Source organism: Papio anubis, chromosome 16, assembly GCF_008728515.1.
Source record: "Papio anubis isolate 15944 chromosome 16, Panubis1.0, whole genome shotgun sequence".
NCBI classification, from domain to species: Eukaryota; Metazoa; Chordata; class Mammalia; order Primates; family Cercopithecidae; genus Papio; species Papio anubis.
The window spans coordinates 55,805,958-55,827,449 of record NC_044991.1 but is presented as its reverse complement, the minus strand read 5'-3'; the positions used below and the strand labels follow the sequence as shown (position 1 = coordinate 55,827,449).

General features: G+C 46.2%; 1 long non-coding RNA gene across 1 annotated transcript; it reads right to left on the bottom strand.

Moving 5' to 3' along the window:
- Positions 1 to 3,549: 3,549 nt before the first annotated feature.
- Positions 3,550 to 20,799, bottom strand: LOC108580640. Its single transcript, XR_001891988.3, has 4 exons — positions 20,470 to 20,799; positions 16,752 to 16,850; positions 4,395 to 4,558; positions 3,550 to 4,028 (listed from the first exon to the last, which is right to left on the bottom strand). It is a non-coding gene; the product is annotated as an uncharacterized LOC108580640 (long non-coding RNA).
- Between the last annotated feature and the right edge of the window lie 693 nt (positions 20,800 to 21,492).

Below are 21,492 nucleotides of genomic sequence, written 5' to 3'. Positions count from 1 at the left end.
AACTCCTGACCTCAGGTGATCCGCCCGCCTCAGCCTCCCAAAGTGCTGGGATTACAGGCATGAGCCACCGCACCCAGCTAGATTTACTCTTTTTAAAAAACTACATTTTCTGTTACTTCAGGAAATTTAGGATAAGAAAGAAGAGAGATGTACCATCTTAATCCAATCTCTGATAGCAATCTAATTTTCTTGAGGATAACTACATCATTTCCATCCCTGCACAGACTTGTTCCCCACCTAACACTCAAAAAATATCTGCTAACTGATAAAACACTAAGTGGCTGTCACCAGGGTGAAAGGAACTGATGGAGGTTACCAGTGGACACAGGCCAAGGAAATGAGACCATTATTGTCTGAAGGCCACTGTGTTCTCCCCATGAACTCAGCAAGCTCTCCTGGCCTTCAAGTCCCCATGAGGGCATCTTTGACCAATACTGCCTGATAATGGAGAAATCCAGTCAGGACCTTTGAAAAGTTTCTTAACCAATCTCCTGGGGGATGGGAGGGAGGTTATACCATCTTGTTTTTTTCTAACTGTTGTGGAGTCTCCTCTGCCTAGCACAAGAGGCCATAATGATGGATAAGCTGCCTGTACTTGAGTGTTTAGTGTGAAGCTGAGTGACTTGAATGTCTGCTTCCCAGGCCTGCAAATCCTCCAGCACAGGAGTCCTAACTTGGGGTCTACAGAATCCCCTAGGTGTCCATGAATAGGAATCAGTACTGTGAACCCGGATGGGGAAAACCAAAAATCACATCTTTATTCTCACCTCTAACTGAAATTTAGCATTTCCTTTCATTATGAATGCAGGTCACAGATTACAGTGCTACCTGTAGTACTCTTGACTTTGTCAATCATAAAAAATATAGATATTTTCATACCACATTTTAGTCATAGTAGATATCTTAAAGTATTACTTTAATCCCTATTTTTACATTATTTGACCCAATGCTAGATTGTGTTAATGAATTAATAAAGCAGCAAACATAGTAATATGTTACAAGGTAGCTTTTATTCCTTTTTCTTTTTCTCTTTTTAGAGAGATGGTTTTAGTCTGTTGCCCAGGCTAGTGTATGATCATGGCTCACTGTAACTCAAACTCCTGGGCTCAGGAGATCCTCCCACCTCAGCCTCCCAAGTAGCTGGAACTACAGGCATGCGCCACCATGCCTAGCTAATTTTTAAATATTTTGTAGACATGAGGTCTTGCCATGTCACCCAGGCTTGTCTGAATCATATTTGTCTTGTCTTGTAATTCTATTTATTTTGTGTATTTAAAAGACTCTTCTTTTTTTTCTTTTTTGGAGACAGAGTCTTGCTCTGTTGCCCAGGCTGAAGTGCAGTGGCGTGATCTTGGCTCACTGCAAGCTCCGCCTCCCGGGTTCACACCATTCTCCTGCCTCAGCCTCCCAAGTAGCTGGGATTACAGGTGCCTGCCACCACGCCCAGCTAATTTTTTTTATATTTTTAGTAGAGACAGGGTTCACCGTGTGAGCCAGGATAGTCTTGATCTCCTGACCTCGTGATGCGCCCACCTCGGCCTTCCAAAGTGTTGGGATTACAGGCGTGAGCCACCATGCCCGACCTAAAAGCCTCTTCTAAGAAAGATTCCACAGGCTTCACCAGCCTTCCAAAGAGGTCCACTGCACACAAAAGTTTCAGAATTTCTGGTGTGTGAGGCCTACTGGATCTTTTTCTGAAACCATGAACAATCAAAAGAGTAATATAACAAATGACAATTCCTTGAAAATTAAAGTCTGAAAAAGCTTCTTGGGAGAAAGAATTTGATCTGTGGTTGAAAGGATAAACAGAATTACAAAGAAGAAGTGATTATAGTCAGGGAAAATGGAAATGTAAGCAAAGGTACTGTCTCAGATCAACTGCCCTAGAAGCGGAGCCCAAGACAGGGATGCTATGCAATTGACCTGTTGAAGGAGTGCTCTCAGGAGAAACACATCAGAAGGTGAATGAGCAGAAGATGGCAGGGGAAGGAGCTCAACGAGATGTGGCCTCAGCCGGAGTCCACCTCAGCCCCATCTCCTGGGGAGCTCTGGAGCATGAATGACAACTCAAGGTTGTCACAATTTGAGACAAAGCTTAACAACCCTGCTTCACCCCTGCGTGGCATAGGTCAGGGACAACCCTTCAGAGAAGGAGGAAGCTGTGAGCCATTAGTGGCCAATACCTGAAGCAATTGGGGGAATGGATACACCAGCTGGGCAAAAGGATCTGGCCAAGGCAGCCACTACCTTGTGGAGGTGACAGTGAGCATGGTATGCTGACGAACAGTGAGGCGGGCAGACATATTTGAGGAGATGAGTTATAGTAAGGATTGGTGAGTAAGTAAGGACCCTGTTGAGGTTGGTGACCGTTAAATTTATTGTGGTGCAATTGTGTGTGATTTCACGGTGAAAGCAAACACTTGAGTTCATCCAAAAGTGATATTTTGCTAGAGAGAGGTACAAGAGAGTTGAGAGTGTTGGCAAAATGGGATCAGGAGGTAAGTGAAGACAGAAGAGATCTAATCAATAGGCAGGTGAGGAAAGAATCAAAAACCCCCAAAATATTCAAAGAGTAGTATTTGTGGGGGTCATTGAGCAACTAAGATGGGAAGAGAGGATGCTGCTTCCACCAGTGGTTTTGGAGGTGGAGCAGATGCTGGTGATAATGAAGCCCCAGATGGGAAATGGGAGTGGATGCCAAGGAGAGCTCAAGGACCCTGCAGATGAGGACTCAGACCCACAATATTGATGAGGCATCCATATCACCATGGGTGTCAATGAGGATAGTGGCCTCAGCTGAGGCAGGGGAAAGCTGGGATCCAAATGCCATAGTCTTCTCATGATAAGCAAAAGAGACGAGGAGGTGAGAGATGGCAGAGAATGAGAGAGGTGATATCAGTTACCAGAAAGAGCCCCTAAAAGGCAACACTTCTTTTTTTTTTTTTTCCTGTTAGTTTTAATATAAACTTTTGCTTTAGTACTTTTAGACAACCCTCTTTTAAAATATATATAATATATAATATATATGTGTGTGTGAAGGTTCTTACCACACCAACCACAGCCCCAATCTTTTTGCCCTAACCTCAGAATCAGTTAGTTGTCCCTTTTAAAACCCTTTTCTTACACACACACACACACACACACACGGAATATATAGTATTGTTTTTGGTGTATGAGTGTGTGCTTCAGAATAAATGGTTTCATACTCTATATACTTACTGTTCCATAATTTACTTTTTTCACTTAACACTGTATCTCAGATGTCTTAGAGAATGAGCAGCCTCATTGTTTTATTCTGTAATATGAATTAACTAAATTTATGGAGCCTTTCTCTTTTTTTTTGTTTTTTGTTTTTTGTTTTTTTGAGACATAGTCTTACTCTGTCATCCAGGTTGGAGTACAATGGCACGAACTCGGCTCACTGCAACCTCCGCCTCCCGGGTTCAAGCAATTCTCTTGCCTCAGTAGCTGGGATTACAGGCACACGCCACCACGCCCAGATAATTGTTTGTATTTTTAGTAGAGACAGAGTTTCACCATGTTGGCCAGGCTGGTCTCAAACTCCTGACCTCAGGTGAGCCGCCCGTCTCAGCCTCCCAAAGTGCTCGAATTACAGGCGTGAGCCACCAAGCCCGGCCTGAGGCTTTCTTAAATTGATGACAGTGTGGTTTCCAGTTTGGGCCATTATCAGCAACATTGCTGTGTACATCTCTTTATGTCAGGGTGTCCAGTCTTTCAGCTTCCCTGAGCCACACTGGAAGAAGAATTGTCTTGGGCCACACATAAAATACACTAACACTGACGGTAGTTCATGAGCTAAAAAAAAAAAAGGCAAAACAACTTATGTATTTTACAAAAGTTTATGAATTTGTGTTGGGCTGCATTCAAAACTGTCCTGGGCTGCAATCAAAATTTGTCCTTGGTTGGACAAGTTTGCCGTACATCTTTCTTTGTACACACGATGAATGTCACAGAGAGCCCACAAAGCAGCTGTACCATGTGTATGTTCCAGGTATGAATATGTTCTGCTGCAATAAACAGAAAACTCATTAAACAAATATGGAGCCGGTGTGGTGGCTCATGCCTGTAACCCCAGCACTTTAGGAGGTCGAGGCGGGCAGATCACCTGAGGTCAGGAGTTCGAGACCAGGCTGACCAATATGGAGAAACCCCATCTCTACTAAAAATACAAAAACAAATTAACCGGGCATGGTGGTGCATGCCTGTAATCCTGGCTACTTGGGAGGCTGAGGTAGGAGAATCGCTTGAACCCGGGAGGCAGAGGCTGCAGTGAGCTGAGATTGCACCATTGCACTCCAACCTGGGCAACAGGAGGGAAACTTCATCTCAAAAAACAAAGTAAAACAAATATGGGTTGTTTTTTCCCCCCTCACCTCTGAAGGTAAGGAGTTACTGAGATTGTTTTAGCTGCTTGGTAATGCCCCAGGGATCCAGGCTGTCTTCCCTTCTGCTCTGCCAGCCTTAGTGTGTTGCCTGATGTCCTCATCCTTGGTGCTTCATAGTCACAATATGACTGCTGCTGCTCTGGACATCACTTCTGCATTCAGAGATGGAAAGGGAGAAATAACAGTCCCAGCCACAACCACTCTTCTTATCAGAAATGTAAAAACATTCCCAGAAGATTTCTTAGGACTCACAGGCCGGAACCAAATCCATGACCACTCCTACTGCAAGGGAGTCTAGGAAAGAGAGGAATAGATTTCCCTGGCTGGCTTAAACGAATGCTTCACATCTCAGCTGCACATTTGAATCACTTGGGAGCTCTATTATCTATCTGGGCTTCACCTCCAGAGGTTTTGATATAATTGGTCTGAGATGGGGCCTAGACACTGCTGTTTTGATAAGCTCCATAGATGACTCTCAAAACTGACCAGAGTTGAGAGACACTGGGTTCCACCAATCATGATCCTTCATTTAGGGCTGGGCAGGTATATCAGTTAGGATTATATTCAGTTGCAAGTGACAATATACAACATACCAAGCCTAAACAAGAGAGGAGTTTATTTATTGCTCACATAAAAGTTCAGCAGGCTGAGTGCAGTGGCTCATATTTGTAATCTCAGAACTTTGGGAGGCTGCGGCAAGAGAAAGCCAGGAGGTTGAGACCAGCCTGGGCAACATAATGAACCCTCTACCTCTACAAAAATTTAAAAAAAAAAAAAAAAAAAAAGGTTTCAGTGATCAATGGTCCAGGGCTGGAAGGCCCTGCATGGTGTCAAGGCACAGGCTCATGATCTTGCTGGCCCACCTCCCATGGCCTTCATTCCCAAGATCATTCAAGATCCAAGATGGTTATTCCAGCTCCAGCATTCCAACAGCAGGAAGAAAGACAGAGAAATAGAAGAGCAGAGGCCCACAGACCTTTACTGGCACTTCCCCCGAGTTGCACACACCATTTCTGCTTACCTCCCAGAAGTGTGCTGGTCTTTTCCTCCTAGGCTCTAAATTTTGTTTCACAAGACCTCGTCTACTTCAAGATGATAAGCATATTCTCCAATATTTTTTTTCTAATATTCTCCTAGTGTGGTGTGTTTATGTGGTTTCAGTGATTAGTTTATCTGAAGTTTAGTTTTACAAAAGATAAATGATAAAGACCTAATTTTATGATTTTTCCAAAGCTTAGCTAATTGCTCAGTATTATTCATTATTTTTTCCTTCAGATAATTAATTCTGCCTTTGTCAAATACCAAATTTCCACATATATATTAGGTCAAGCCAAGTGAAACTGCTAATACTTATCACCTTGACCCAGCTTTATTTTCTCAATTATACCAGTTACTACTAGACATCATATTACACATTTCTTCTTTTTTTTTTTTTTTTCTTTTGAGGCAGAGTCTCACTCTGTTGCCCAGGCTGGAGTGCAGTGTCATGATCTTAGTTCACTGCAACCTCTGCCTCGCAGGTTCAAGCAATTCTCCTTCCTCAACTTCCCAAGTAGCTGGGATTACAAGGACACGCCACCATCCTCAGCTACTTTTTGTATTTTTAGTAGAGACGAAGTTTCACCATGTTGGCCAGGTTGGTCTTGAACTCCTGACCTCAAGTGGTCCACCCACCTCAGGCTCCCAAAGTGCTGGGATTACAGGCATGAGCCATCATGCCCAGTCTGCATTTATTCTTAAAGCATATTATTGCTTGTGTTTGCAGTGAGCAACTTTGAGGAATGAGGAACTATCTCCCTAAAGAGCAGGCTTGCTTATTTCCTGCTGTGAAAGGGGTCAGTTCCCCAAGCTCAGTGTTCCCCTAGATGCCACACAAACCCACAGCATCCCCCAGGGCCCTCCACATTGCCCCCGTGGAGGACAAGGGGACAGGGGGACAAGGGAGTCAATATAAACATGCTGCCTAGGCTGCGCGCTGTGCCGTGGGTAATAAAGTCCTTTGTCTGTGACCCAGGAGTCTCATCTTCACCAGCATGCATGAAACAGTAAGAGGCAAGTTATTCGCACATCGGCAGGGAAAATTCAAATGCCAGGCCCTGACAGTTCTGGCAATGAGGACAGGATGCTTATAAACATGACTTTCTGGAACAGGAAGGACAAGGACCTTATGGACCAGATTAGGGGATATGAAAAGACTCCTTGGCATATGTTAGTGGATTCTCTCACCCAGATGGTGGGTGGCAGGGAGAGGGTGGATAAGGAGCTCACACTGTCCTACCTGTTAATGAGGTTAAGCAGCAAGAGGTGGGATTGAAACAAGTCACTCAAACGGTGCTTCGTTTCTTGCTCATCTCCTCCATGCAGGAGGAGGAAGGGATGTTAGAACAAGGGGGCAGCAAGCCCCGCAGCCACACCCAGAATGCAGCATGGATGTGGCTGCTGAGTCAAAGAATCTCCAAAGCTGAAATACATAGTATCAGCCATCATGTTTGATACAGAGCTTCAGGGTGACCCCAAAACACTACAAGGTATTTGGCTAAGCCCCACAGGTAGCCACTGGAATCCAAAGTGGATGCAAAGCCTTGCTCACTGGCACAGGCTTGCTCTCTCCCTTGTGTTCCCCAATCCCTCTATTCCCTCTCTACTCCACCTTCGGCTGCTTTTATTTAATTTATTAATTTCCTGAGATAGGGTCTTGCTTTGTCACCCAGGCTGGAGTGCAATGGCATGATCACGGCTCATTGCAGCCTCGACCTCTTGAGTTCAGGTGATCCTCCCACTTCAGCCTTGCTAATAACTGGAACCACAGGTGAACACCACCACACCTGGCTTATTTTTTGTATTTTTTGTAGAACCAGGGTTTCACCATGTTGCTCAGGCTGGTCTCGAACTCCTGGGCTCAAGTGATCTGCCGGCCTTGGTCTTCCAAAGTGCTGGGATTAGAGGCATGAGTCACTGTGTCTGGCTCGGCTGTTTTAATGAAAAAGCTGAGTATGCTGGAGAACTTCATGGAGGCAAACACCTCAAAACTTGTATCTCTCTGTTGTGCCCAAGCGCCCAATTCACCATCTTACCTAGTCCCATGGATGGGTGCAGAGATGGCTGAAGGCACTACCCCAGGACTGCAGTGTGGAGTGGCGACAAAATGAAAGGGGACTTGGGGCTTGGGAACTCTCTGGATGGACGCTGGAGCTACAAAGAGGATGCAATGGCAATGCCAACCCTGAAGCCAGGGGCCAAAGAGAAATAAAAGCCTCCCAGCTGCACCCTGTGAGCTAGCCTGAGCTCCTGGCAGCTGTCGCTTCAGCTCCTAATGTGCACATACTAAACACCTTGGTTTGTTTTCCCATTAGGTAAAAAATCCCCCAAGTTCAACTGATAGGCTTTGAGCAAAGTTTGCAGTGGAGAAGGCAAATTAAGTAACCCTCCCTTGAGCCAATTCAGTGGCTTTCACTGCAAATGTGTTACTGGTTTTGATGCTCATACAGGCTTGTACTACCAATGCCTGTAAATGTCAGATGGGATTCACCCTTTCAGAGACTGCTGCATGAGGAAAGGTGGTTCCTGAACCCTCTTAGACGGTCCAGGAGAAATAGTTTAGACTTTCAAGAGGGAGGCCGGGTGCGGTGGCTCACACCTGTAATCCCAGCACTTTGGGAGGAGGCCAAGGCCTGGATCACTTGAGGTCAGGTGTTTGAGACTAGCCTGGCCAACATGGTGAAACCCCATCTCTACTAAAAATGCAAAAATTAGCCAGGCGTGGTGGCAAGCACCTGTCATCCCAGCTACTCAGGAGGCTAGGCAGAAGAATTGCTTGAACCCAGGAGTCGGAGGTTGCAGTGAGCCAAGATCGTGCCACTGCATTCCAGCCTGGGCGACAGAGCAAGACTCCATCTTAAATAAAGATAAAAATAAAAAATCAAGAGGGAAAGGGGAAATCCGAGAATATGTCTCAAAGGCTGCCAGAAGACTCAGAGGCAGTTTTCAAGCACAATAGCGCCACCTGCCTGACACACTCACCAAGCACATCGATTAAAAAAATTGTTTAGAGAGGGGCTGCTGATCTGTCACCCAGGCTAGAGTGCAGTGAGGCCATCAGAGCCCCCTGCAGTCTCGAATTCCTGGGCTCAAGTCATCCTCTCACCTCACTGTCCTGAGTAGCTGGGACAACAATTGTGGGCTACCATGCCCAGCTAATTTTACAGCATTTTTTAGAGACGTGGTCTCTCAGGCTGGTCTTAAACTCCTTGGCCTCAAGTGATCCTTCCATCCCACCACACCAGGCCCCATCCCTCCCCCACCCCCCTTTTTTGTTTGAGACAGTCTCTCTGGAGGCTGGAATGCAGTGGCACAATCACAGATCATTGCAGCCTGGAACTCCTGGGCTCAAGCAATCCTCCCCACTCAGCCTCCTGAGTAGCTTGGTGCCTGCCACCACGTACCATGCCAGCTAATTTTTAAAATCCATTTTTGTAGAGACAAGATCTTGCTTTGTTGCCAAGGCTAGTCTTGAACTCCTGACTTCAAGTGATCGTCCCTCTGTAATCCCAAAGCCCTGGGACTACAGGCCTGAGCCACCACATCCAGCCCCATCCCCTTTTTTTTTTTTTTTTAATTAAATTAAATTTTATTTTATTTTATTTTATTTTACAACAGAGTCTTGCTCTGTCTCCCAGGCTGCCAGGCTGCAGTGCAGTGGCGTGATCTCAGCTCACTGCAACCTCCACCTCCCAGGTTCAAGCTATTGCCTCAGCTTCCCGAGTAACTGGGACCACAGGCATGTGCCACCATGCCTGGCTAATTTTTGTTTGTTTGTTTGTTTGTTTGTTTGTAGAGACAGTGTTTCCCCGTGTTGGCCAGGCTGATCTTGAACTCCTGACCTCAAGCAACCTGCCCTCCTCGGCCTCTCAAACTGCTGGGATTACAGGCATGAAACACCATGCCAGGCCTCCATCCCCTTTTTAAAAAGGTACCCACTAACTTGTTACTGACGCAAAGAGGTCCTGTGACTCTCCAAACTGACACCCCCATTTTGGGATGGGTCAACTTGGATTTGGTGGCTATTAAGGGAGGGGCACAACAGGTCTTATTAGTCCAATGGAAATACTATATTCAGGAACACAGCTGGCCTGGTCCTAATATTATCTGAGTTTTACATGAAAAAGTGGCAGCAAAAATCCCTTCGGTGGAAACCTTTTCCTCACTTCACCACTTGAAGCAAAGTTGCTGGCTCAATGGGGCCCTCAAGTCTCAGAGGGTTCCCTAGGCACCTGGACTGGTACACTGATGGTTTGGCTAGGCTGACACCTTATGGTGTTCATGTTCAACCTCAGCACCAGCTATGCAGAACCAAAAGCAGGCATGGGCTGTGCATGGTGGCTCACGCCTGTAATACCAGCACTTTGGGAGGCTGAGGCAGGTGGATCACTTGAGGTCAGGAGCTCGAGATCAGCCTGGCCAACATGGTGAAACCCTGTCTCTACTAAAAATACAAAAATTAGCCGGGTGTGGTGGCATGCATCTGTAATCCCAGCTACTTGGGAGGCTGGGGCAAGAGAATTGCTTGAACTCAGGAGGCGGAGGTTGCAGTGAGCCGAGATCGCGCCATTGCACTCCAGTCTAGGCAACAGAGGGAGACTCCATCTCAAATGAAAAAATAAAAATAAAAATAAAAAATAAAAAAAAGCAAGCATGACTGCTCCATTCAATGGATAGAGCTCAAGGGAGTGCTGAAAGTTCTGGCCAATACTCCCCGTGATGAGCCCTTCTACATTTTTACTGCCTTTTGTGTGGTTGCCAATGGCCTAGCTATCTTGCCCACAAGACTGGAAGATTAAAGACATTCCCTGTTGCAACTGCATATTGTGGAAATAATTTCAGCTGCCAATCAGACACCCAAGTTACTCACAGAGATGCCCATGGTAAGGGCCCTTCTCTAATGAGACAAACTGTAGTCAAGCTGCTGATCCAGCCTTCACTGCGCATACCACCACCACCACCTCCTAGATCCATCATTGAACAAGACATAGCAACACGTTCACCATCGTGGATTGAGCACCAAGTCAAAAACTATGTTTCAGGCCAGGCGCAGTGACTCACGCCTGTAATCCCAGTACTTTGGGAGGCCAAGACGGGCGGATCACTTGAGGTCAGGAGTTCGAGACCAGCCTGGCCAACATGGTGAAACCCCATCTCTACTAAAAATACAAAAACTAGCCGCGCATGGTGGCAGGCGCCTGTAATCCCACCTACTTGGGAGGCTGAGGCAGGAGAGTCGCTTGAACCTGGGGTGCAAAAGTTGCAGTGAGCCGAAATCGCATCACTGCATAGTGAGACTCTGTCTCAAACAACAACAACAACACAAAACAACCATGTGTTTCTGATGCAGAAGACTTCCACTACATACCAGAGCTGTGATGCCTCCCAAAATGTGAGCCATTTGTCTTACAGGGAAGGAGGCTGCATTGCACACAGAGTATTGCCCCCAGTTGCTCCTGGATGATTGTCCATATATCAGACAGCTGACCCCCTCTCCAGGCTGTGTCACTGGTGCCTCATCTCTGTCAGAACGTTTTCAGGTTAAAGTGTTGCTGTTCTTGTTTGTTCTAGTCTGAATAGAGTCTGTGACCCCGGTCACACCATTTTGGCCCCTGAAATTAAGTCATGTCAAGTTTTTGGATTCTCAGACCACCTACAGTCTGACAGTGATGCACCTTTTATTGCAAAAGCCACCCAACAATGGACCAGTAGTCAAAGTATTCAATGGACATGCCAGCTCCCTACCATCTGCTGGTATCTGGTATTATTGAGCACTGGAATGACTTCCTCCAAAACTTCCAACTACCTCCATCAATTCCGTATGGGCCACATACTTCAGCGAGGCAGTGTGATCACTGCATGCAGCTATCCCCAAAGATCATCTCCTCTCAGCCACTTCCTGGGTACTGATCAGGACAAAAAAGGTGGAGGGTTATATGGATCTATTCTGAAAAGTAAGTTGGCAGCATGGTGCTTCTTTTTTCTTTCCTCCCCCACCCCCAACCCAACAGCAACCCCCCACTAGCCTGCTTGGTGCACACTCCAGGTGTCAGCCTGGTGGCAAAAGGGGACTTAGGGGATTCAAACTTATTTCTAATTCTGGTTTAGCCACTTGGATTCTCTTGACAGATTAACCTGGTCCCAGATCAGTGTACTCATTGAATACAATTGCTTGCCAAATTGAGTACATTGGTTGAGTACATTCCTTGCCAAGTTCTCTCACACTGGCTCATATAGGCCAAGGTGCAAGATACAATGGATGTCTGTAAATTTTGTGAAAATATCCTTGTCTCACTCATGTCTCGCCCTCGCAGACAAAAGGTCTGGGTATGAGTAGGGAAAGATCGGAGAAATGATGAAGTTATGGCTATTGGAATGAGATATACTGCTTTCATAGCCAGGAAGCCTGTGAGAAGACACCTTAGATGCCAGCAGGTGCAAACAGTGGGAGTGATCAATGTGCTCTTTGTCCCCTAGATCCAGCACTGAAACCTAGAAAAACCATCATCTGGTTGATCTGAGTTGAGCAGCAGCTGCAGCTGACAGTCTTACCCTCTCTGGATTTATCATGCTGCCCACATGCTATGAAAACAGGGGAATTCTTAAGGAGGTGGCCAGTCCTGAACTATTCAGTTGTGGCCTTTGCCAGCCATCAATGGCAGCTCCCAAATATGGAACCTCCCCTTACCCCATACATGCACAAACACACCATCCAGCACAACCTTGTTTCAGTCTGACTGGTACAAACACAGGCACTTTTCCTATCACCCAAGTGGCTTGGGTTCATGTATGGTGTCTGACGATGCAACCACTAGGTGACACCATCCATGTGGCTAAATCAAACCAGTGTAATGATAATCCAAATCAGAATCAACAACAAATTCTGAATTCCAGTAACATGTAACCTTTTGGGTGTATGTTTGTATGTAGGCCATATAATGTCTCTCATTAGGGATGAGGGTTGCTTTTGGCTCATCTATCACTTCATATAATTACTGGCAATGCCACTGAGGACCAGTAGATTAGTCTACAACTCACTTATGCAGGTTGTAATGGATAATGGCCTGGCCTTAAACTGTATCCTGGCCTACTGATCCCCTTGAGACTTATTCACAGGTGACTGAGTCTGAGACCCTGGGTGGCATTGTTGAAGCCAATACTGCAGGTTGGCCTCATCTTGTTTGAGGTTCTATTGGTAGTAGTTAAATTCTATATGAAACAAATGGAGCAAATCTGGTCTCAGTCCAGGATGATCAGATTGACTGCAGTGGCAGATGGAGTGGTATACTCATGGGAATATTCCACTTTGGCCAAGAATGTGTAGGGTCAATTATTGGGAGAGGAAAGCTGTCAGAGGCCCTGAACATCTCAGCACATTTTTACTGAGTATGCCAAGACTACAAGGCCCTGACCCTTCTTTCCCTGGGCTGTTTCTCAGGGTCGTGCATTGCAGCAAGCCACCTTGAGGAATGAAGTAATCTCTCTCTCCAAGACAAAGAGCAGGTTTGCTTACTGCTGCCTATGAAAGACGCAGTTCCCCAGGCTCAGTGTTCCTCATGTGGGACACAAGCCCAGTGCATGCACAGAATCCATAAGGCTCCTTCCCATTTTCCTTGTGGAACTCAGGGAACAAGGGGAGCTGATGCAAACAGGATGCTTTTGCTACTTGCTATGCTGTTAATATGCTTTGCTTTGTCTCTAATCCAGGAATCTCGTGTCCCCTGCCAGCATTCATGAAACAGTATCAAGTTAACTTATCTTGAAAGGAGGGCTGTTGGGAACAGGCCCCCCAAAATCTGGCCATAAACTGGCCCCAAAACTGGCCATAAACAAAATTTCTGCAGCACTGTGACATGTTCGTGATGGCCATCACGCCCACGCTGGAAGGTTGCGGGTTTACCAGAATGAGGGCAAGGAACACCTGGCCCACCCAGGGTGGAAAACAGCTTAAAGGTGTTCTTAAACCACAAACAATAGCATGAGCAATCTGTGGCTTAAGGACGTGCTCCTGCTGCAGATAACTAGCCCAACCCATCCCTTTATTTCGGCCCATCCCTTTGTTTCCCATAAGGGATACTTTTAGTTAATCTAATATCTATAGAAACAATGCTAATGACTGGCTTGCTGTTAATAAATACGTGGGTAAATCTCTGTTGGGGTCTCTCAGCTCTGAGGGCTGTGAGACCCCTGATTTCCCACTTCACACCTCTATATTTCTGTGTGTGTGTCTTTAATTTCTCTAGCGCCACTGGGTTAGGGTCTCCCCAACCGAGCTGGTCTCAGCAGAGGGCAAAATAAAATCCCAGATATTTATATGTAGCGAAGTGAAAGAGAATAAACTGTAACTGCTATAGAATGCCTTAGGCAAAAAGGCATCCTTGGATGTTGTCTTAGTTGGCTCAGGTTACCATAACAAAATGCCATAGGCTGGGTGGCTTCAACAACAGAAATTTATTTTCTCAGAGTTCTGGAGGCTGGGAAGTCCAAGATCAAGGTACCAGCTGATTTGGGTCCTGGTGACAGCTGTCTTCCTGGCTTGCAGATGGTCACTTTCTCACTGTGTCCTCACATAGTGGAGATTGAGAGCTTTAGTGTTCCTTCCTCCTCACGTAAGGGCACTGGCCCTATCGGATAGGGATCTACCCTTATGACCTTTATCATTTCAGCCTTTATCACCTCCTCACAGCCTTTTTTTTTTTTTTTTTTTTTTTGAGATGGAGTCTCACTCTGTCGCCAGGCTGGAGTGCAGTGGTGTGATCTCAGCTCACTGCAACTTCCACCTCCTGGGTTCAAGCGATTCTCCTGCCTCAGCCTCCTGAGTAGCTGGGACTATAGGCACATGCCACCATGCCCAGCTAATTTTTTGTATTTATAGTAGAGATAGAGTTTCACCATGTTAGCCAGGATGGTCTCAATCTCCTGACCTCACGATCCACCCACCTCAGCCTCCCAAAGTGTTGGGATTACAGGCGTGAGCCATCATGCCCAGCCTCCTCATAGCCTTTATCTCCAAATATAGTTACTTAGGGGGTTAGGGTTTCAACATATGCATTTAAGGGAGACAAACATTCATTCCATAACAGGTGTCATTCAGGTTTCAGTTAAGGCTGGTGGTGAGAGAAAGCTTTAAAAGAAATGTTGAAAATATGAGGAAGTTGGTTAATTTTGCAGAGGGGATTTTTTTTTCTTTTTTTTTAGACCTCAACCTCCCAAGTAGCTGGGATTGCAGGTGTGTATTGCCAGGCCTGGCTAATTTGTTGCAGCAACAGAGTTTCACCATGTTGGCCAGGCTGGTCTAAAACTCCTGAGCTCAAGCGATTTGCCCACCTTGGCCTCCAGAAGTGCTTGCATCTGTAAACCACTGCCTTACAGATGGGATTCTGAAGGGCAAGGCAGATGTTGGAGGTGAAGTGGTGGAGGATAGGTCAGGGCCAAGGAGAAACAGCATTATGGGACTGAGTATGTGGCCAGTGGGATCCACAGTTTCAGAGTTGACAGACAAAAGCAGGCATAAGAAGCATAAAAAAGTTTTAATAAGTTAAAACTGGGCTGGCACGGTAGCTCACGCCTGTAATCCCAGCACTTTGGGAGGCCGAGGCAGGTGGATCACCAGGTCAGGAGATCGAGACCATCCTGGCTAACATGGTGAAACCCCGTCTCTACTAAAAATACAAAAATTAGCCGGGCGTTGTGGTGGGCACCTGTAGTCCCAGTTACTCGGGAGGCTGAGACAGGAGACTGGCGTGAACCTGGGAGGCAGAGCTTGCAGAGAGCCGAGATCATACCACTGCACTCCAGCCTGGGCAACAGAGCGAGACTCCAGCTCAAAAAAAAAAAAAAAAAGTTAAAACTACTGAAAGTCTGTGGTAGGAATACTACCTAGGAATGAAAACAAATGAATTATACTCTTATACACAACAACATGGATAAATCTCACAGGTAATGATGAGTGAAAGCCAGATATTTAAAAACTACATAATGTATGATGTCATTTACATGAACTTCAAGAATGAGAAAAACTAGTTTATGGTGCAAGGAATCAGGAGGGGCTTACCTTTTGAGGGGCAAGTGTTCACTGGGAGTAGGCACCAGAGAGGATTTGGGGATGTTGAAAATGCCCTATATCTTAATCTGAATGGTTGGTTATATGGGTGTATATGTGTGTAAAATTTTACCAATGTGAGTATTTTGTACTTTGCTGTAAATTATGTCATAATTTTAAAAAGGCAAATAATTTTTTAACTAAAAACAAAGATGGACATTAGGCCAAAGTGATCATCCACATACATCTTGCCCACATAAAATGATCTTACCAGCAAAAAGAACAGCTGGGCTGACTGCAGTGGCTCATGCCTATAATCTCAGCACTTTGGGAGGCCAGGGCAGGGGGATCACTTGAGCCCACGACCTCGAAACCAACCTGGGCAACTTGGCAAGACCCTGTCACTACAAAATTTTTTTTTTTTTTTTCTGAGACAGAGCTTCGCTCTTATTGCCTAGGCTGGAGCACAATTGTGTGATCTCGGCTCACTGCAACCTCCGCCTCCCAGGTTCAAGTGATTCTCCTGTCTCAGCCTCCCAAGTAGCTGAGATTACAGGTGCCCACCAGCACACCCAGGTAATTTTTTGTATTTTTAGTAAAGACTGGGTTTCACCATGTTGGCCAGACTGGTCTTGAACTCCTGACCTCAGGTGATCCACCTGCTTCAGCTTCTCCAAGTGCTGAGATTACAGGAATGAGCCACCACGCCTGGCCTACAAAAATTTTTTTTTAGAAAATTAGCCAGGTGTGGTGGTACACCCCTGTAGTCCAAGCTACTCAGCAGGCTGAGGCAGGAGGATCGCTTGAGCCCAGAGGTCCAGGCTGCAGTGAGCCAAGATCGAGCCACTGCACTCCAGTCAGGGCAAACAGTGAGACTCTGTATTTGAAAAAAAATAATAATAATAAGAAGAAGAATTTCCCATACACAGCTTGGCACAGAATATGAGAGTCCATCATCCAACATTTTGTTCAAATAAAGTAAGACCCTAGTCCTTGAGACCCCTACAGGAGTGTGCTGGAGTTGGATTGCACAGACTCTGAAGAGGCTATTGTGTGTCTCTCCTAACATGTTCAGTGATACCACACTGGTAGTTTGAAATCAGCCATGGTAGGAATGTGTTGTCACCACAAATTCAGCAAATGCTACAAAGCAAGTTTATTTTTTGAGAGGAAGCTGTTAACCACTTACCGTTGCACCACTTGGCCACCAGCACCTCAGGTTTATTCATGAAGTAACTGCAGCTGAGAAAAAGTCAGTAACTTACCTACTGAGGTCAGGTCTCCAGACCCCAAGTCCACTGTTCTTTCCAACACATGGCACATTCCAAGGACCTCACTCCCCCAGGCCAAGCAGCCATTGAAGGCTAAGGAAAGAGAGAGCCACTAAGACCCCACACCAGGAATAGGCTTGGTTGACAGAGCAGAGTAGGGATAGGTGACAGGGGATAGGTGTGGGGAGCTTTTTTTTTTTTTTTTTTTAGACAGAGTCTCGCTCTGTCACCCAGGCTGTAGTGCAGTGGCGCAATATGGGCTCACTGCAACCTCCACCTCCTGAGTTCAAGCAATTCTCCTGCCTCAGCCTCCCGAGTAGCTGGAACTACAGGTGTGTGCCACCACACCCAGCTAATTTTTTGTACTTTTAGTAGAAACGGGGTTTCACCATGTTGGCCCGGCTGACCTCAGGTGATCCACCTGCCTTGGCCTCTCAAAGTGCTAGGATTACAGGTGTAAGCCACTGCGCCCGGCTGGGAGCTCATCTCTTTGGGACACGCTGTGGTGCCAATCAATCATGAGTTTCTGACCTCCACCTCCCAAACAAGTATTCATCCACAAGTATTTATCCTCCAGGCACTATTCACAGCACTATGGCTACAGAAAAGAAGAAAAGAATCAAACATCCTCATCTGCAAGAGCTACAGGCCAGTAAATGACAGCACTTTTCTATTAAGAAACGCAACCCTCCCCACTGACTTTGTCTCAGTTGAGATGTTTATTATCTCTTACCTGAACTGTTCCTACCCAACTCCAGTTCCCACCAGAAGATCTAGGTTTTGGGGGACCTGAAGCTTATATAATTGGAGGAGTAACTCCTTAAGAAGAGAACAAAATTATGAATACACAATTACATGTAGTCATGTGAACGTGTCACAAGGAACATTCGAGGGGCCTTGGAAGGGGCCAGTGTAGATGACAGCCTAAAGATTAAACCTCATGGAGAATCAGCCTCTGCCAAGTCCTCTCCCCACTTCACCCAGGACAAAGGGAAAAACAGCTCCCTCCTGCCTACACCTTATATTCCCCTCACCCCCTACCCCTACCCCACCCTGCTCTACCTTAAGGATAATAGTTTCCTTTCGTCTTGACCCCCATTCCCCCACCCTCTGCCTACCTCCCCAGCAATTTGGGTTTTGGTTTTTGTTTATTGAGGCAGTGTCATTCTGTTGCCCAGGCTGGAATGCAATGGCACAATCGGCTCACTGCAACAGCCTCTTCCTTCTGGGTTCAAGCACTTCTCATGTTTGTTTGTTTGTTTGTTTGTTTTTAATATTATGCTCTTGGCCAGGCGCGGTGGCTCAAGCCTGTAATCCCAGCACTTTGGGAGGCCGAGACGGGCGGATCACGAGGTCAGGAGATCCAGACCATCCTGGCTAACGCGGTGAAACCCTGTCTCTACTGAAAATACAAAAAAAAAAAACTAGCCGGGCATGGTGGTGGGCGCCTGTAGTCCCAGCTACTCGGGAGGCTGAGGCAGGAGAATGGCGTGAACCCGGGAGGCGGAGCTTGCAGTGAGCTGAGATCCAGCCACTGCACTCCAGCCTGGGCAACAGAGCGAGACTCTGTCTCAAAAAAAAAAAAAAATTATGCTCTTGGGTTTTTGTTTTTAATGTAATAGTTTAAGTATGAATATTTGTCCCTAGTATCTATTTGGAAAAAGAAATAAGCTGCTTAATGTCTCCAACAAAGACAGTTATATATCTTCCCTACTTTCATGAGAAAACCCAAGGTGATGAACGCCCAGAATAGCAACCTTACACAGGTATAGTGTTCAAAAGTTTGTAAAATTGCTTTCCTTATGTTTAATTTTATTTCACCTTCACAACTGTGTGCTATCATTCTCATTTGATGGGGAACTGAGGCTCAGTATAAGTTTACACATCCGGTGAGTGGCAGAGATGGGATTCTGACTTAAGTTCAGCATTTTAGGAAACTCAAGGCCAGGCGCCGTGGCTCATGCCTGTAATCCCAGCACTTTGGGAGGCTGAGGTGGGTGGATCACCTGAGGTCAGGAGTTCAAGACCAGCCTGGCGAACATGATGAAACCCCGTCTCTACTAAAAATACAAAAATTAGCTGGGCGTGGTGGCGGTTGCCTGTAATCCCAGCTGCTCAGGAGGCTAAGGAAGGAGAATCGCCTGAACCCGGGAGGTGGAGGTTGCAGTCAGCCTAGATCGCACCACTGCACTCCAGCCTGCGCGACAAGAGCGAGACTCCATCTCAAAAAAAAAAAAGAAAGAAACTCAAATGTGATCTAGAATAAACACCTACTGCCAACGGGATACTGGGTCAAGTGAGAGTGAAGACAACGTAGCCATAGTACTGAACTTCAATTTATGCTGGTGGCTAGACATTGATTTAAACTGAGTAAGCTGAACTCAGGTTTGCTCCCAATGTACTTGGAATTGTAACTGCACTGAGCTTTTACTTATTTATTTCAAGTACTCTATAGTAGTTCTGAGTCCCTGCTTCCCGTGTTGCTGGGACTAGAGGCACGTGCCACTGCATCCGGCTAATTTTTGTTTTCTTTGTATTGTTTTTCTTTTGTTCTTTTTTCTTTTCCAGTAGAGGCAGGTTTTTGCCATGTTGGCCAGGCTGGTCTCGAACTCCTGGCCTCAAATGATCCGCCCACCTTGGCCTCCCAAAGTGCCGGGGTTACAGGCGTGAGCCACCGCACCTGGCCCTCCCCAGCAATTTGAAAATGAATTTGATCTTGCCCCATGGGTAAATATATATATATATATATATATATATATATATATATATATATATATATAAAAATAAAATTTCAAAATTGTTGCCATTGCCTATGAGTAGCTAAAGGGCAGCCATCAGGGTTAGTGTTGGGTGCTGCTGCAGTTTTAGGTTCGAGACTGCAGAGGACAGCCCCATGTTCTGCAAAATAGCAGGGAGTGGGCATAGCTTGCTGCACTGGGAAAATGGTTCCCTTCCTCTTCCTCAATGGGCATTGAGACCAGGTGTCTTTGAAGTTGTCTGTGATTGGCAGGCGTGTGAACAACCAGGACCAATGGTCCCAGAGCCTGGGGATAGGAGCTCGACTCTCCTGCCAAAGGGTCCACCACGAAGCTTCCTATTGTGTTATTATTCAAGATTGAATAACTCAGCCTAGATGTGGGGATGGGATGGATCCTAAGGCAAGGCTAACACTTGTGGTGTGGGGTTTTCTTGAAGCAATTGAAGAGGCCTCAGGAATCAACAGCAAGGAAGGCCCAGAGCTGATGCATACCTACCAGACCACCTTCTTGGATGGCCTTTGTCATTCTGGATTTCTTTATGGAACTATGAGAATTGCCATAATTAATGCGCGCTTTAATTTTTGTATTCCTCCTTTAATTTTAATTACCATCAGGGGACTTGACAGGAAGTGGATCCAAGTGCCAGCCTCACACTCTGGGGCCTCCAGGGGGCGCTATGGCCCAACACACAGCGTGGCCCATCTGTTTTATATGGTTTGCATCCGCTTAAGGAGGCGGGTGGTGGGGGGAAGTTCTGCTGATTTAAAAAAAACAGGTCTGTTTTATGACTAGACCTACAGAAAAAAATTTCCAAACTCCTTAGCATGGCATGTTAGGCACCAGCATGACCCTCCCGGTGCTAGGTGCTAAAACTTCCACCTTGAAGCAAGTGCAGCAAACCCACTCATTCCCCTCTGCTAGTCCTCACACAAGCTGCTCCCGGCCCTCCTCACCTTCAGGCTCAGGCTCTTTTTCTGTGCGTGTCCCAGGACTTGCTCCACTTCTGTAACAGCCCAGGTCACTCCAGAGTGACATTGAGCATTCATGAGTCTCCTGCCACCTGACTGTGAGCTCATAAGGGCGCCACCTGGGTTTCATTATCTGCTCACTCTCTAGCACTGGCCACTCATAAAAAAGCCCTTCTCGTGGACATGAGCACAATGAAAGGGCAGAATGAGACCAGAGGCTCTGGCCTGAGGGTTTGTGGTGAGCCCCAGCCAGAAGACAGTGGCATTCTCTGCAGGCATACACCAAGCTTCCTCTGTCACCACCACCCCTCTAGCTCTCTGTGGTCACAGTTGCAGCACCCCACCCCAACCCGCCCCACCAAATTCCTTTCTCATGAAGAAGATGCAGCAGTAGGAACGGGAAAATATACAAAGGAACTAAGATAAATAATGCATGGCCGGCACAGTGGCTCACACCTATAATCCCAACACTTTGGTAGGCCAAGGCGTGAGGATCACTTGAGGCCAGGAGTTCGAGACCAGCCTGGGCAACATAGCAAGACCTCTGCCAAAAAAAAAAAATATATATATATATATATGTGTGTGTGTGTGTGTGTGTGTGTGTGTGTGTATATATATATATATATATATATATATTAGCCAGGCATGGTGGTGCACACCTCCAATCCCAGCTACTTGAGAGGCTAAGGAGGGAGGACTTGAGCCCAGGAGTTTGAGGATGCAGTGAGCTATGATCACATGACTGCACTCCAGCCTGGGTGACAGAGTGAGACCCTTACTCTAAAAAAATAAATAAATGAAAGGTTAAAAAATAAGATAACTAATGCAAAATAAAACCACACAGAGAGTTCCAAGAAACAACAGACTTTCACCTGGATCTAAACCAGAGACACTCACCTCCCGCCCCCAGGTGCTGCCCCAGAACTGCTCATTGACCTTCATCACCCCTTGGTTCAGCAGCTCTAACCCAGGAGCCCTTCTCTGAGGCTGCAGGCTCTGGGAAGCCTC